Source organism: Bombus flavifrons, chromosome 10 (assembly GCF_040668555.2).
Source record: "Bombus flavifrons isolate JBK064 chromosome 10, iyBomFlav1_principal, whole genome shotgun sequence".
Taxonomy (NCBI): Eukaryota; Metazoa; Arthropoda; class Insecta; order Hymenoptera; family Apidae; genus Bombus; species Bombus flavifrons.
In genome coordinates, this window is record NC_138451.1 from 14,428,640 (window position 1) to 14,446,602 (window position 17,963).

General features: G+C 44.4%; 1 protein-coding gene across 1 annotated transcript in view; it reads right to left on the reverse strand.

Moving 5' to 3' along the window:
• Positions 1-16,522, reverse strand: part of bru3 (CUGBP Elav-like family member bruno 3) — a 561,536-nt gene extending 545,014 nt beyond the window's left edge. The window contains exon 1 of the mRNA XM_069122357.1: positions 15,120-16,522. The gene's annotated coding sequence lies outside the window, so the exon portion shown is untranslated. The remainder of the gene's footprint in view (positions 1-15,119) is intronic.
• Positions 16,523-17,963: the final 1,441 nt, after the last annotated feature.

The following is a 17,963-nucleotide window of genomic DNA, read 5'->3' on the forward strand; positions in this document are numbered from 1 at the left end:
TTCGAAAGAACCCAAGTTTCACTCGATAAAGGTTTTGATTAAAGTGCTTGCGTGTAAGGAAGTTCCATACGGAGTATCCATATGTTTCCAACTTAATCTAACTCGAGCCCCGAAAGCTCCAACTTTTTGCGCGATATTTGATCGCGGCCGTTGTTCTCTTTCAGTGGAGCCTCGCTGGGCCATAAATTTTTCGCGTCTACTCGTAAGCCGTGGCTGACCGCAAAATAATATGCGGCGAGCTCGGCCCTCATGTTTGGCTGATCGGCGGCTGATTACACGTGTTCCACGCCAATGGTAGGAGGGCATGATAAAGCTGGCGGACGGCTGGGGCAGAAGGCCAGACACAGCCTCAATCACCGCAACCTGCTGGTCAGCCTAATCCGCCATGGTGGCCACCCATTCAAAATCAATAGATAATTTTAGCCCTCTACACCAGGACGTGTATGCATGGTGACGTACGTATGTAGTAAAGGGAGGCTCGATAATCCTCAGCCTTCGCTCGCCAGTCTCTCCTATAAATCTGAAGCCAGGGGTTAACTCCAAAGTCTTCGGGTACAATGGATCCGCGATATGGCATCGTGAATATCAGCCAGAGACGTCTCTTTTAACAAGCTCGCTCAAACGTTACCTCGGTTACAGAAAATGAAATTTCATTTATTAGCGCTGGCACAATCAACGTCCGTGAACCACGTCCAACGATAATTGAAATTTAACTCGTAAAAGTGCTTCGCTCGAACGTTATTCGTTTACACGGATAAAGAAGTAAGGAGACGATGGATAGGATCAGAAAGGGTAAATATCAATTAGACGGTAGAAGGTTTAGAGCAAGTGTATCCCCGGCGCAAAGACGAGGTAAGGACTAGGCAGGGACCAAAAGGTTATCGGACACCCTGTACACTGTACACGGGCGGCGTTATACGACGCGACGCTGTAGCCGCGTGTGGGTAGAAACCGCACTACGTGTTTTGCTCACATCACCGAGGCATTAAGGCGCGTTTTGCCCTTCCGTACCGGGAACTAAGTTCGTCTGTCCCCTCTATCTCCTCTTTACGTCCTGCCGTCGCGGCGGCGGTGTTCGCCCCTACACGGTGGCATGAATATTCAGAATCTGCGCCTCGTTCAATATGAATGCCGTTGATCTTGGCGAGCCGCTTCTCGTTCCGTTTGCGTTAACGCACACCCATGAAGAGGCGGACGGTCGCGTTGTTTGCTCCCGGATAAATAGCATTCAGAACGAAGGATACCGTTGTCGTCGTTGTCGTCGTTGTCGTCGTCCTCGACGTCTCTGTAACGGTAAACCAATGAAGCTCCTTCTGATTGCCAGAGAGAACGCCTCCTCTAGAACGACAGGAACAACGGGCTAACCCATATAATGCGAGCATCGGATGGCGGGAGGCTTTTTTTCCTATCGGCGTGCGAGAATCTTAAAGAATTTCACTGAAATATTCAGAGTCCGTATTTTTTCCCGTGCCCTTTCGACGAGGTTCGTTCTCCGTGGTAAGCATAAAGCATGCGGTTCACGTGTAAGAGATTCGAAAGAACCGCGTCTAGCGTGCACTACGTGACGAATAAGAGAAGAAAAGGAACTTGGTTGTCTGAGGCTTCGTTACGGAGTATGTTAGCTCGACGAAGAAAAAAATGAAGCGCAAGAGAGGCAAATTAACGAGGTTTCCGCGATAAAACAGCCAGAGTTAGCGATCGCGTGTCAGTCTCGTTCTTTCGAATTCGCTCGAAATATACGTTTATGGCAGGTCTGTATACATATATAAATGCATACAAATGCGTGTACACGTTCCACGCGAACAGAAACGTATATTCCAATACCAATTCAATACCGTCGGAGAATCGTGTTCGACCGATTACCCGAGTTTTACCATTCTTCTTGAACGACGATGAGATCGACAATGTGTCACCATTTATCGATCGTAAGAACCGATCTCAGCAATCGTGCCTGTTTCAACGTTGAAACGATTCGCCGAAAGCATTCGAATACACACTCCGGTGAACGTGATCGAGAATCTTCAGTTTCTCGTTACCAGAGTAAATCGTGCAGGTGTACGAGGCATGGAACGCTGAAACAAGCTGCACAGAGCGAGCGCGGCAAAGCCAAGAGCACCGCGCCGGCTGATGTGGATACTCGAGCTTTCGTGGAAAAGCGGAAGCAAAGAGACAGGACGCAGGCAAGATTCAACGCAAAAGAGAAAAAGATAGAAAAGCGGAAGAGGAGGAAGAGGGCCGACCGATCGGCCAGTCGACGAGTGTGGTAGAGCGAGGCAGAGAAACGCAGAGAAACGCGGGTATAGATAAGAGAGCAAGCAACCAGGGGACGACAGGGGACGACAGGGGACAACAGGGGACGGCAGGGGACATTGGGAGGGCGGGGGTGGCAAGCAGCGTGCTTTGAGAGTGGACCCCCGCGCTGAAAGTTCAATCAAGCTAAACAACATTTCTGTCCGGTCGCTCGCCAAAAAGCGGACTGCCGCGCACGGCCGGCCGACTGCGGCAGGCCAGGGCTGGCTGGCCAGCCAACCTTTCCCGACATCGGTCTGGCCTCAAACCAACTTCAAACGCGTATGAAATCGCGCTATCGTGTTGGCGAGTAGGGCGTGGCCGTATCCGTGGGACCGTGCAGGATCTGTGGTTTTCCAGGTAGCGATCAGGATGGAAAATCTGTTGCTACATAGGGACCGATCATCGGTCTAGGTTTCAGTAAGAATATTCCACCGAATGGAAATCACGGAATTGAACAACGCACCGATTAAATTTTACTTATTCCTTTAAGATATTCGTTTCTTCGACTTTCAGCTTTTTGCAAACCTAACTTCCTCAACTTATTTCGTTATAAAAACCGTCGAATCAAGAAACGACGAACAAAGACCGAAACCGTTCTCATACGACTTTTCTCTAAAACTCGATTTTCACGATAGTAAAATCCAGTAGCAAAATTCCGTGCGCGTAACTTCGAAACTTACTTAAATAGCGCTTCTATATCTTCTTACAAATATTTCTTATTCGCTATTCGTATACTACTAATTCCAATTAGCAATATCGTAAAAATAAGCTACCCCCATCTGCAAACATGAATTACCTCTTATTACATTATGACGTTCATTTCTCATCGTATCAATTTTCCGTTCCATTCGTGAAAATTTCACACGGGATATAGCGTTCGATTAATTAAACGAAACGCGTAAATACACGTTGTCAAAGTACAAAGAACTTGCGAGAAATTTGCGAAAATTTCCTTTTACCACCATCATCCTACGAAATTGCAAGTACGAAAGTGTACGTGTTTTATTTTGCGTGTCACCTAGAAAACGATGTAGATAATAATACCATTTTCATCGAGTAATTCACAATTCAAGCGAAAATGTAAGTGCAACCTAGATAGAAACAACCGAAACTCCAATATGCAACCGCTGAATATTTCTGAACTTTCCCATATTTTCCGACTCTGACAATGAGTTATTTATTCGACCATATTCTATTCGTAACTTTCCTCGAGGAAAAATATGGAACAGTTACTTCACATTTTTGCACTTTATCCTTTACGAATGTGAAAACCGAACGAAACTATAGGTACGGAAACTGAGAAAGAAATACATCGCCGCTGTCCATGTATGTATTTCACGAACGTTATAGTATCAACTTTAAATTGGGCATAGAATCTACGATACGAAAATACGATATAAAAATCGATACCAGGTACATTTGTTTCGTATAAATATGCATTTATCAAATATCAAAAATAAAGAAGATGTTAAAAAGCGATCTCCATCGATTAGATTTATCGATTATTCTAATCGGGAATACAAGGTATTTCTGAAACTAACGATAATTGAAATTTCAGTTTTCGGTGCAGAAACGATGCTCTACACCTCGACTAATTAACAAACACGTTAGAGTTTACCGATGTCGGTGATTCACGTCGACTTGTCGTTAAGCAGGCACGAGTGATGCGCGGGGATTACGGATTTTGACAAGCAACCGTTGTTCTGGTAAGACGAGACACTTTGATATACGAGTAGACCTTGTCCTAGCCCTACACGGTATCGTTCAGAGCGAAATCAAGGGAGAGCGATAGCTGGACGGGCAACAGATTAATCGGCGCCACGGCTGATTATGCCGGTGACGTAAGCAAGGGAAAAAGAGGAGGTAGGCTTATGTGTAAGAGGGGTCGTCGCCCGGATTTAGTTCTATTCGTCCTTCGTATTCGTCCCACCTTCGATCCTTTATTTTTAAGCCGTCCTAGCTTTCTTTCCTCGGTTCGAGCACGCGGTCGCGCGCGCCTGAAAATGCAAATCCTTTTGTTATACTCGAAGGCTGAAAAGAGACTTAATCTGGCAAACCTGATCGAACCAACTAAATTACAAAAAAGTGTGGGTAGAATCACGGGGAATATAACGTCGGTATAGTAGTCCTTGTCCGAGCACCGCGCACATTTTGCGCTATTAACTAGGAAATATCGTACGATCTTAATAACATTTACGGTGAACACGTAATCTCGAACGAAACCAAAATGAGAGCCAACTAACTGGAGCAAGTCGCCCCGGCAAAATCTATTTACTCGGTGAGCTACGGTATCTTTGCGATCGTGAGAAGTAAGTGAATTCTATTATAAATACCGTGCTGTTAATTTGCGCCACGTTACATCGCGAGTATACCGCCATTTCGAATAACGAAGTCAGAGACATGCGTGTCTAGGAATATCTTCTTACCGCATTAAAACGTGCCACACGAATGTCGTGTCTCGCCGAGAAACAAATAGGCGGTCTGATATCGTTTATTTGAGAACGGCGTAGCGGCTGGAAAAGTTTGAAAGTGGAATTGAAAGTAAAGCGGTGTGGCACGTAAACCGTGTTTGCCACTTGCAGCCGTTTACCGTTGGATTCGTGAGGGGCGCTTTTTTTCTTTTCTTCCTCCTCTTTTTTCTTTTTGCTTATTTTTTCTTTTCCTTTTTGTTTCCTCCAATAACATTTCCGCCGAATCAACGGACCGCCCGTGCTTTTTTCTCGTGCCCCATCGCAGGGATCATTCGGCAGAAACCAATATAGAGTTATCGTACGAACGGCATTATTACACGCTCCCTCTATTAACATAAATACAATTCCGTAGCGACGAAAAGAAGTAGCAGCGAGGATAAACGAATGAACGAGTTTCGTTTTTTTCTTCCTCCTCGCAAACCTATCCTTCTCTCATAATTCTCCTCTCCCTTCTTGCTTTATCTTGAACCAAAGTGGTCTGGTCCGACTTGTTCTCTCTCTCGCGCGCGATTCTTCCCTCTATCCTCGTCCAAAGCTTTATTTTATTTCCTCCATTGTTTCCACTGCTCGTGGGCACACCACCCTCACGTAGTCCTCCTCATTTTCCACTCACACGGGCCCAGGCTTACCAACACGTACCTCTGAAACTTCTACAAACACCCGCACGATGCCGTGTACACGTACGACCACGTCGAGATCCCTTTTCTCAGTTAGCTCCTGGTCCCTGAAACGTTCGCATTATTTTGCTTCGTGGTCCCTTTGTTTCGGTTCAGCCTATTGAACTGCGGGTGAGATAATACGCCCTACAGACCTGTGCGCACGACACGTTGCTTCGAAACAAACCCGCATTCTCACTTTCCAATAATCCGCACTTTTATCTCAACATCTTACCTTCGATACCGCGCCAAATTCCGTACTCTCTTCGAGCGATCGCGTTCGATTCAATTGACACGTACTTTACGCTTGATATGAAATAATCGCGATAAAGCTTGCTTGCTTTCGCACGATTTATTCGCCTCCTATCGTAGCTCGAATAAATCCAGATCGAATTAGCAGGCTACAGAAGCTTCTTCGAAACTGCTTCGACCGAACACTTTATCAAAAATATATCGTCAAATTTATCAACTGGCAGACTTTTTTCTATCAATCGAACGATGTTCGCGATAGAGGCAAGTAAATTGCTCAGATACTATTTTTACGGCTTTAGCGTTCCGTTCAAATCAAATATTATCCTTTTAGAACAGAGAAATGCGCGATAATTCCGCTATCTAAATATAAAGTTAATAATATCACAAATATTAAATAACTTGTTTTGAAATCTGTGCCTTTATCAAGAAATTGATTATCCGACCATCAAATTTTCCTCAAATTATCGTAACATTCTTTAAATTTAATATTTGCCAAGGCTAATAATATTACACGTTTGTTTGGTAAAATCAATACTCGGTCCTGGGCATGGTCTGCCCTCCGGTTAATTTTGCGATAGACGACTGATTTCGTTCGTCGACAACCGATTGCGCGCACAACGATTAAATATCAACATGTAATTTGCACGAACGATTTCCAAGTCGAAGTATCGCTGGTGTTAGGAAACCGCAAACTTATGTATTTCAGAGTAAATTCCGAACTGGAGGGGGAGGGGACATTTGGGATAATATTATGCCGTGCTGACATCTTTGGTGCTAGCCAGGCTATCCATTGGGTAGCCCGACACGAAGCTGCGAAGCAAACCATGCCTTCCTTTACCCTTCTCTCTGTAGAACCGGTGCACAAGCAACGTCGATAGCGAGAGCCCGAGATCCTGCGGTCAGGTCACCCTTTACAGGAAAGGCCAAAGGAGTTGCTTGCTTCCGCTAGAAAGAACGGGAGACCTAGAGACGAGAGGAAAGGAAAGGGATACAGAGACGGAGAGAGAGCCTAACCTTTCCATAGAAGACTAGGGAAACCGACTGACCGAACACCACGCCTTAGCAAGCTCCTGTACCCGTGTTACGGGGCTTTCAAATTACGGCAAAATTTCGTCCAAGAAGCCACGATCTGAATTAACGAGACGAGCTAGGATGAACGCACCTGGGCCTCCTACATTTCCCTAAACGGTCTACAGAATGCAGTATCCCTGTCTACCTTTCCCACCTTGTAAAATACAAGAAACCAATATCAATACGACGAGTATAAAGTCAACCTGAAACATAATCTATCGAGCAAAAATATTGTTCAGTTGAAAAACGTTCGATTCACGATACAATGGCGTGTCCGCCTGTCCAAATTGATTTAGAAAGCCATAATTATGGTATCTGTATTTATTCATCTGGCAATTATCTGTAACCATAAAGTAAAGCATGTTTCGTTGCGTTAAAAATAGGAATAAGTGGAATATCCTATTGCCCTAGAATGCTTGGAGAAATGGAACACATTTGTCGTATAAAGGTTTCAACGGAAGCTTAAAGTACTAAAAAAACAAATTCTGTCGTAGTTTGTAATCGCTTCGCAGGAAATGGTTGATGCGGTATACTTTTGCAGAGAAACATACGACATTAGGAAGGAAAATTCAGACACGTTTAACTCGGATATCGACATAATAATAGGAACGTAAATGAAACAAAAGATAGGATTGTTGGTTGTTATAAAGAAAATCGTCGCGTAAATTGTCCGACGAGATAAAAACCGGTATGCATGAGAAAGCGGTCTCGCGTATTTCTAACCTCATTTTGAGACGTTGGTTGAATTTATCGTCGCAACATAAATACCGGCCGTACTTCGCATACCACGCGTAAGAGGTTCGTATATGCGCGAAGACATATCGGGGCGTAGCCATTTAAAGATGAAAGATCTTCCGGCAACGTAACGCGTGTGATATATCGCCCGGTGCATGGCGGTCTTAACGTTATTAAATTTTCGGCCTTGCTAGCTACGCCAACCGTCTTACATTTGAAATTCATCGAACGATTATCGGCCAAACGTAGAATTATTCGCCGATGGATACACCGGTTCGTACGATGGCGAGTATTTATCACTGAACCGTTACAGAAGTAAACAGAAGCGTTTCGCTTAAAAATTCATCGGTTTCTCGGCTCTTTGGCCGGTATTATTTACGCGGCGGATGTGAAATTCGAGGAAACTGCCGACGGATCGCGTATTTTCCACGTAGAAGTTAGCGGAACGGCGAAAGTTCTCGGAGGAACGCACATGTTCGTTGTATAATATTCGAAACAGAAAACATAGGGATTAACGGTACGCGACTATAGCAAGGGTGACGCAGCGAGTACGGTTAGCCTGAATTCGTCAGCATGCTCCAGCGCGCTCAGACTCGCATAAAAAATGTATGAAACGATATAATTTTCGTTTAATTAAAACTGTAATAACAGTTTTCACTACATTCCGCCGGACTGACATTAAAATATGCAAGGCGCCAGCGTCACCAACGTCGCCGCTGCCGCTATGATGAGAGGACAGTCAGACTCAGGCAGACGGGATGAAAAGTCAGTCGATGAAAAGGTGGGTGAAAGGGCGCGGTAGAAAAGAGCCACGAATCCCGCCTTAATACTTCCGACCCTTTGTCTGTCTCTCTCTCCCCCTGCCCCTCCCCCCTTCCCATTGCTATATATACTGTGTACAATATTTTAATTACAGTCACGGATGCAGAAACCCTTTCATCGATTAGTACGGCTGCCAGTTCCTTTTTCGTGTTTTAAAGAAAAGCTTCCTCCTGAAACGTTCTCGATTGGTTAGAATCGTAAAAACATTACGAACCGTGGGGAACTAGCTTGCTGAATCATCAGTGGCGACTGCTAATTTCGACCGGCTGTTTGCCATCTTCTAATTATCTACTCGAAAAGTAGAGGGAAAAGTTCGATTATCGTAGATTCTTTTAATTAAACAGCGTGCCATAGAGCATTTACAGAACGAGGAGCAAGGCTGAAAGAGAAGTTTGAACAGGCTCGTATTCGAAAGCTGCGGCTGTATAGAGCGCCACGAAGGTGAGAAAGGCGACGAGAATGGAAAATAAACGTAGCTATGATGCCCCGAGTTTGAAACAATTAACATAACAAAGCGAAGGGAGCCGACAAGGGATGGTCGGGAAGGCGGGTTGCGCTGCAGCCAAGAGTAGACGAGAGGACGCGAGCGCGTTTCTCTTGAGATTTTGGCACTGTTTCCACCAGCGCGGTGGTGGTCGTAGCTTATTCCAAGTTGCGGTATTTGAAAACATTTCCCAGACCAACGTTAACGAATCTGACGTGGCGAACAGCTGAAGGACTGCACGGTGTGAAACTTTCCCCTATTACCAACTACTTTTTTTATATAGAAATTCTACCCCGAGTAAATATCATCGTACGTTTACGCGTTTGATTTCGTCTTTCTTTTTAGGGAAAATCGTCACAATTGAGTACTCGCTGCAATATTCCATCGCAAATATTTGCCTACTTTAGGTTATTCGATAGGGGGAAAGAGAAAATTTCACAGAAATTTGAAATAAAACCCGCTGCTCGAGATATTTGGAAATTCTTGCGTTTACGCGGATATCGTACCATCCCGTGATAAGTCGCGGATCGAGAATCTTTGTTCTTTCGTTTGCATATCGAGCAAGAAGCGGCGCAATCTATTTGTCTCGTTGTATATGCATGGCGTCGGATCAAGCGAGAGAACATTTTCCGCGTTGTGCGTTTCAAAGTACGACGATTCAAAGTATCTTCGATGTCTCAATTTTCCAGCGTCGTCGACGTAGCATGGCTTATTTGATTAAGGCGCATCGAAGACACTAGACAATAATCGTGTAAATTGCTTTTGATGTGAGAGAGCGTGAACCCTCGCAGTTTCATCTGTGTGGTTGAAAGTTTCACACCCTTCTTTCCTCCTCTTTGCATTTCCATCGACTCCTCTAGCCCTTCTCGACGTATCTCCGTGATATGCAATATCGTCACGCGAAAAACAAAATACAGTAGCTGGCACGGAAGTCGCTATCGAAGGGATAAATACGATAAGAAACGATATGCGGGGGAAAGTCAGAAAGAAGGTATTCAAAATCGCTCGCTCGTACGCGAAAATGTAGTTCACGTGTAGATATCGTGCAACTTCCTTCCAAACTCTCTTCGAACGATTCAAACATTCGAAGAATTGTAATTTCATAGACCGTTATTAAAACGTAGCGACGTAAACTTTGTTTAACAGGAAAATACGCGTAATTATTGCTCGCAATCGCGCTGAATAAACTATTCGTGTCCGAATTTTCAGGCAACTGTCACGCAATTAAATTTACTATTTTGATAACGCTGGATAATCTAGTTGCTTTAAAATTAAGGTTACCAGTGAAATAATGGTTCGGCTGAAGTCTGACATAAATTAAACGCTGTACGTGACTGTGATAAAAATGTAGCTTTCCTCGTCGGTACTAGAACGTACCGAAGTCTTTGGGACAAACGAAGATAGTGCTACTTTTAGATTTAGAAAATGATTTGCAAACGTTTGAACAGAAAATGTCCATACAAACAACGTTTGAACACAAAATATCATACTAGAAACGTAAATAAATGAGGTGAAAATACTTATGTAACAAAAAATGATTAGACGCTGATATCACGTCGTACGATTCTATATGTCCCTGCTTAATTCCAATGTTATTACCGTGAAAGTTTGAAGACATGTTTACAATACGCGAATAAAGCTATTTATGTAAAACGTACGGAGTGGAGGAAAATAATAGGGGCGCAACGTGTTTGAACGACACGTCACGTCTGACTATACACAGACTATATCTACTTGTCGTAGTTACGCACCCAGCTAAGTGGAACGAGGCGTTACGTTCAGACGTCGCTGTTCCGGTAACACAATTCAGAGGGGAGTTCTCTCCGAGGACTTTCACCGTATTAACCCAATATCAGCCATACGCTTTAGAATCAGGTTAACAATCTCCTAGTTACAGACTTCTCCTTCCGTCGATCCAACAAATTTGATTATTCTACTATTTATTTGTCGACTAGCTACAGTAATTAAGCAACGATATCTCGGAATAGATGGTGATATAGATCACTCGTTCATCGACCATCAAATTTCCAGGTCGTGAAAAGAAGCGCCTTTTTCAACGTTATCGTACGTAACACAACGAAGAACGACTTCTGCTTTAGATGCTTCAACGAAAAGGAGGACGATTCTTTTTCTCGGTAAAAGGCGATCAAATTGCCGTTTCCCGGCCGATTCCTTCGATCGTAGTGATTCATAAACGTTCCTGCGGTATCTGTTTACGTCTATTAGCATTTCGTCGTGCGGAGAATCGCGAAGAAAATGCTACGTCTTCCATCTGTTGATGGTATTGCGGTTCGAGTAACGCTCCAACGATCGCCCAGGCAACCAGTCACCGGCTGCTAGGAAGTATAAAATGTCAATACGCTTACCGGTGCCTTATTGTTGAGCTTGATCTATGTTTATAGATGTTGCAGTATAGGTCGCCATTACGTTGCATATACTGCTACGATACGAAGAGAGCGGCGAGTATCTTTTTCTGTAATATTCTGGTCATAATGGTACAAAGGCGACAGTAGTTCCTAACTTTCGCGCTGAAATATACGTGCCACTCGCGCCAACAAGCACACCGTAGATTTGCGTAGATTCGCGTAGATTTGCAAAAGGCGTTCAGATAAGACGGGTACAAAGGCCATTTCTGTTTCAATTTCAAACGCCGATCTTCGCAAAATTATCTCCTTCGTTTCCCGTACGCGCAAAATTTCAACGATTATTACGAGAAAATATTAACGTAAAAATCATTTTCTTGAAAATGTTTAAAAGCACAAAATCAATTTGGAAATAAAGTTTAAAACTTCTATTCGAGAATTAAAAAATATATATATATATATATCTTTGATACGTATCTTTTGTTTCTTATGCGCTAACGTTTCATTTAATAGTTACTTGGCAATATTACAACAAAAGAATTACGAGTTTCACCATTGACAAGTCGAACTATACAACATGTATATTTACATACGTGTAAAACGTAGAATAAAAATTGAAAGATCGAACATGGAAAAATGCATGAAAGTGGCAATGTAGAGAAGTTAGAGCACGAGACGTTATGTTGTTTGAATCGCGTAGAATGTAAATAATCCATACTTATTCTCGAGGTCATGGATAAGTACTCGAAGGCGCATAGCAAGTTGTTTGCACAGGTCTAGATGACAAAACGTGTAACTCCTTTCGTATTCTCTGTCATTGTCTCTGTCTGTTTGTCTGTCTGTCTGTCTGTCTGTCTGTCTGTCTGTCTGTCCGTCTCTCTCTCTCTCTCTCTCTCTCTCTCTCTGTAAGTTTCTCTACCACATACGCAGTACGTAAGTAAATACGTGTGGTTGTTTCACCTCGCGCGTACACACACTAGCGCGTAAAGGGCGTAAATGTGTGTAACCCGCGTCTGGCTGAGGGCGATATCGTTTACGATAATGCATGTGCCTAGTGCAGATCTCTCGGTCGAACGATCGACCCCTTCAGCCTGCTTCCCCTATCGTCGACTCGTTACCTTCGACTTAACACGTTCACACACGATATGATACTTCGACAGACGCCATTTCGCTCCAACGACGATCTTCTCCGGTCGATTTCGAAAAATTGAACTGGAACGGCAGAAATTTACCAGTGCCTCTTTCCTATCTCCGAACGTGTACCTCATGCTGTTAGAGTATTTTCTCATTTCGGGTTATTTTCCGGGTACGCGCTCGATGCTATCCGGCACGTAGGAGAAAATTGCCAGGCGCAGAAAAAAGGAATTGTAGCGTACTGTTGGTTCGTTTTGTACGGTATATCGGAACCAGGTTCGACGAGGCGAAGGGGTTGAGGCGCCGGAGACTCGCCGAGGGAATGAAACCTGATTTAGAACTGCGGTCCAGAAATCTCCCCGGGGACCATCCGAGTTGACCACTGCGCACTCGCTTCGCTTTCCAGTGTCCCTGCGAGTGCGATCCTCACCCTGCTACTACCACCGAATCTTCGCCGACTCCTCCGTGTCCCACGTCCAACATCTTCGTGTCCCTGGACGCCAACAAGTGCGACTCTTTACCAACATCGCGTTCGAAATGTGTCCGGAATACTAAGGAACCACTTCAGGCGTTACACCGGAATTTATTAAGATAAAAATAGACAAACGCAGCACCGCGCAAATTCCGTTATCAAGCCAGTTAGCAATACTTAGATACTTTTCTCTCTCGCACACACACACAGCACGGTGGTTTTGTTTCATCAAACGCTTCTACCATAGTACCCCTTTTACCTACGTACAGTAGAATACGATTTTCGCAGATACTTCTCGCGGAACGTACACCTTTCTCGTTTGCTGGAAGAAATTGAAAGAAAATTTCTGTCGCTGTTATAAAAGTTTCAGCTGGTGGAATCTTTACTTCGCAAGTTCCTTTCTACATCCGATGCAGATAACAAATATTGTTTCGACTAGTATAATATCGAATCTCTGTGGTCCTATGTCGAGCGTATCCCTGTGAAACCCAAAGGAAAGGGAACGGGACCGGATAGGGGAAAAGTTTTAGGCAGGAGCCAAGGAAAAGAAAGAAATAAAGAGAGAGGTAGGAAGACGCTCCTGGCACAGCCTGGCGTGTAGGTTACTACGTGCTTGCTAGTCGGGGCATCCCGTGACCGTGGTCTGGCTTAAAGATTCGGGTCAGGCTGTAACCTGCCTCGATTGCAAATACAAGGGAGAAACACTCTTGGAAGCGCTGCCAAAACCAAAACTCAAGTGGCACCGGCTATAGACCCGTGCGCGACCGCAAACACGCAAAAATTTAATCGCCTTCCTCTACGACTCATTTGATTCCTCGGTGATCGACTCTGGCACCGCTTCCTCTGGAAGAATCTGTTATAACCACGGATAAACGGTACTTACGCGTCGCGAATCATCTTCTGGGAAGAAGGGAATATCTTGTGTATCGCTACGACGAAAAATACACTGTCCGATATGCATAGAAATTAGTATATATTTTAGATAAAGAATCGTTGTCCACATAGTTGTTCACAACCATGCGATATTGCATAAAGTTTTCTATCGTTAAAGTAACGTTTCGTATAGATGGCTCGATATAGATTACGCAGATTCCGATTTGGACAGACTAATAAAGCTTATCAACTTATCATTCACGTACCTGAAGAGTTCCTTTTTATAAAACATAGTAAAGATTCCATTAAAATCAGATTGTTCCCTTTGGCATATAAATTCTGGCATGCTACTAGAGTCGTAGGCTACAAGTGTTCGAACGACGTCTAAATTTTTAAAGATTCCGTCACTGTACGATCGCGCAATAGCCTAGAATACGACACGACAGCCATCGTGTACTAAGGATATCCATTCAATATGCAACATTCCCAAGTTTCACAAGATGAGTTTCGCGAAGAGAAAAGAGCAAGTAAGGGTACGCGCGACGTCACGGAAAAATAGCACGCCCTTTGTCACCGGATATGAATCCTATTGAGCATACTTGGGATATGCTTGGGAGATCCAGTAGTGGCACAAGAATGCACCCTCGCTCGATGCGACGAAAGCTCGTTGCTTAGGCACTGAAGAATGGCTCGGCATACCATAAGAAGTTCTTTGCTATCTTTTTGGAAGCTGCGCGTTCTCGTCTTATTGCGAGTGCGAAAAATGTGACATTCGGACTGACGAATGCCGAAGACATTCTAGCTAACCAACGACGAATTATTTCTATTTTACGTTTTGTATCCTTTTCTATTTACTTCCACCTGTTTATGTATAATTTATAACAACTCCCACAAACAGCATCCTTAGCGATAGAAACTGGTGAGATAAGACAGCGATTGTAGGGAAACAACGATTGATATTTAGCGATGCAAGTATGAATATATTAGAGGAAAGATATAAAATACAAAGAAAGAGAGAGGGAGAGAGAGAGAGAGAGAGAGAGTATACTTGCCACCGTGCATCGCAATGTTTTTTCCTCAGAATCGGTTGATCGCTTGATACCTGCTCGACAAATTAGTTACGAGACTAAAAATAGCAACTTTTAGACGACGCGGCTTTCTATGCCAGTTCGACGCATAAATTGTTCGTTCGAATTCGACGCTACGGATATTATAACTTTCGAACGGCGGGTTAAAAGAAAAGTTCCCAATAATCGTTGATCTAAATTTTATCGCAAAGTGCAAACTTTCCCAGAATCCTCGAAAAGTGAAACTTTCGTAAATATTTGTACGCTTCCCACAGGTCGTACCCGACAGAAAATATCAACGTCTATCGTAAGAAAATACACTCGTCATGGCATACTTGCTGGCACGGTTCTCGCGGAACAACGGAATAGAGTTGGAAAGAGGAGTATTCGACGAAAAGGTCTGTTTCGTAAAAGAAAATTGATGTACCTGGTTGGTAAAGGTAGAGGTCCGCGGCGCGCGGCCACACGATCGCCGAGCGCTCCACGCTGCCTGGTTAATTCCGCGTGTTTGCGGATCCGAAAAATCCTACGAAGAATCTCGTAAACAACGACGCGGTACTAGTGTCTCGTTATAGCACCGATGATCGTCGTTCAAGCAATTCACGAGCCTTCTTCGTCCTTTTCGACGATGTCTGCAGCACAACGACGATGCACCGTCATCCCTCTCCTTCTATTCGCGACATGAAAGTAACACACACACGCGTTTCGATTCCCCGACAGCAAAATGGAAATATCGTTCGACGAGGAAAATCTCGCTTTTCTTTCCTCTTGGTTTCGTTCTTTTCACTCGGCCGGGCACTCACAGGATCACGTTCGATGTTACAACGTCGCTATAGAACATCAATAAAAATTCAACAGGCACACAGGTAGCCGGCAACTTTCAAACTGATCACGAGCAGCTCTTTTCAACGTGAGGAACATCCGTGAGTATCGCTAAAGCGCCACTATCAGGGTGTCGCCGGTAGTAGTTCGACGACCACGTGAGCTAGGAACGATCGGATTCGGATCCACGTGTCGTCGACCTCGCGTAAACGATCAGCCCGACTAAACGAAATCTGTCAAACCTCGAAATCGTTTGGCCGATTTGGAAAGGAGTTGGAACGTCGTTGATACTCCCGTCCTCCGACTTGGATCGTAAAACACTCCGATCATAGGACGACACTTTATAACCGGAAGGACAACTAGTGAAATTAGATCTTTATACGACGCGTTAAAAAGACAATCTGAAATTGTAAGCCGCGTAGTCAGTAGTCGCGACACCTGAGCACGTGTATCATCAAATATCAATAATAACAACAATAACAACCACAACAGCACTATATCACGATAGAAGGGAAGATGGTCCCCCCGGAATCGTTCCTCCTCCGCTAGCTCCGCAGCAGACGCTCCTCGTGCTAGGTGTCAGCCCCTTCGGAGATGCTGGTACCGGCGGTGAGAGCGTCAACCGCGTGGCTACCGACCGTGATTGTTGACGGCGTCGTCGTACTCATCAAGAAAGGGATTCGTTACCTTGTCGATCGAAACAACGAAAAGACACCAGCCAGCCTGGTTCGTCAGCCGCGCGAAGAAAACTCGATCCTTTTTTCTTTTCGTTTCAAATCGACGCACTCGATCTACCACCGCGACCAGAGTTCGCGTGTTTGACACGCGTGTGATCGACAAAGTCTGTATCGCGGCGAGGAACAACCTGAACGAGAAGGCAGGGAAGGGGTGTGTGACAAACGACACTATGCTCGTCCAGCTGATCGGTACGACGTGAGAGAACTCGTTCGCTCAGCAACGATGCTGGTGCTGCCTTCTTTGCCAAAACGTGGAGATGGTGTACACTGCGGTCGCTCTCCGCACACTGAGGATAGCTGACGTCATGAGCCTACCACGCGGAGGTGGTCTCGCGAGCGAGCGTTTCGCGCCGGCGCCTGCGGCGCTGCAATCCCTATAGATACACCACCGCTCCAGCGGTATACCTCTCTCTATGCCGCGCCGGTATACCGCCGGTCGCATATATGTACCACTGGTCTACGTCGACGATTCCACTCCACTCCACTCGTTTCTACCTACGACCAGAGACCGAGTAACGGTTTAACCGTCAACGGAGGAGCTAACACCTAATGGAGTTTTACGTTACGCAACGTTGGACACGGTCAAACAGGTCAAACGGTTGCACCGGACCAACCTTACCAACGGATAGAACCAGCAAACCCATTTCACGTGAATATTATGCGAATAGTAATTGGTTGATACGGCTGCTACGATAATCCCCATACCGATTTTTATTTTCCTTCCTATCCGAACGTATCTCTTTGTTTCACGAACGCGAATCGCACCAAGTTGTGTTTGAAAGTAACGAATTTCGTTTACGAGTAACTTTTTATCAACTTAACGCGACAATCGTACGCAAACGTGTATTCCAAACTTCTCACCTTGCTAAATAACAAAAGCAAGTATTTTCCAACACGAGTCAACGAGACGTCCAACGTTATTTTAAGATGGGATGGTGATAAATTAAACGCGTTTTTGAACGATACCTGTGACTACTGACTTTATATACAAGAAAAAATTCAACCAGCAGTATCATGCACGTAGAAAAGGTTTCCGTTTCACCGATAACGATAGATCAACGTCATAAATGATTTCAACGTAAAGCCTGTATAACAATTCTTTTATTCTTAACCACACGGTACCTCTCTAAAATGTACATGACGTTTGTAGAATTAAAATGAAAAGCGAGGTAAATTCTACTAAAGAACTCTTGATCACGCTCCATAAATCATCGTTAAAACAACATTCTGTCAACGTTTCAACGCTCTTTATGAACTCGTGCATTTTTCCAATGGAATATTTCCAACGAAAGCTATATTCCGTACGTTTATTGCTTTTTAATCGAAATAACAAATCGAAACAGGAAGAACGAACGATTTGCAATTAGTATCAATTATGCTTTCCCCGATGCTTCCACATCGTCTTGCTCTTAACTACATATCCTTTTGCGCGTGTTCACAAATATCGAATGCTGGATAAAGATCGTACGAGTATCCCTCTGGCGGTGATACCCATGATCCTTAAGGTGATTTCTCACAGACGGAAAACCGCGAGCAAGGGATTTCAAAGAGAAAGCTCGCAAGTTCCTTCGGACCGTCGTTACGGGTAGAAAGTTTCGACGGAAGTTGTGGCCTAACTCTGTTAACTCCACAGAAGACGACAGAGAAATCGACAAATCCAAGACGAAGGATCGGTGAGAAGATACCGAGAGTTTTCGTGGATTTTTAAATGT